This window comes from Penaeus monodon, chromosome 24 (genome assembly GCF_015228065.2).
Source record: "Penaeus monodon isolate SGIC_2016 chromosome 24, NSTDA_Pmon_1, whole genome shotgun sequence".
NCBI lineage: Eukaryota > Metazoa > Arthropoda > Malacostraca > Decapoda > Penaeidae > Penaeus > Penaeus monodon.
The window spans coordinates 13,438,688-13,438,979 of record NC_051409.1 but is presented as its reverse complement, the minus strand read 5'-3'; the positions used below and the strand labels follow the sequence as shown (position 1 = coordinate 13,438,979).

General features: G+C 47.6%; 1 pseudogene; it reads left to right on the top strand.

Moving 5' to 3' along the window:
• LOC119588862 overlaps positions 1 to 292 on the top strand; it is a 22,879-nt pseudogene that overhangs the window by 15,997 nt on the left and 6,590 nt on the right.

The following is a 292-nucleotide window of genomic DNA, read 5'->3' as shown; positions in this document are numbered from 1 at the left end:
CCAAGTAAATTCACCTCTTACCACAGGATAAGGATGAGGAAAATACCTGGAGATGAGCCAGAAGAAACCTGAACATTGTGACGTCGGATAACTACTCTCCCGCCACTAAGGAAGCCATGGCCATGCTTAATGAGAAGGACCTGAGCTTCGAGCTGATTGAGGCTTGCTTAAGTCATCAAGGGCCAGAACTTGCCTGGGGCAGTGCTGATTTTCCTCCCTGGCTGGAACCTATCTTTGGGCCCCTTTTGAGGCATCTTACCCAACATCCACAATTTAGTAAGTTACAACTTAG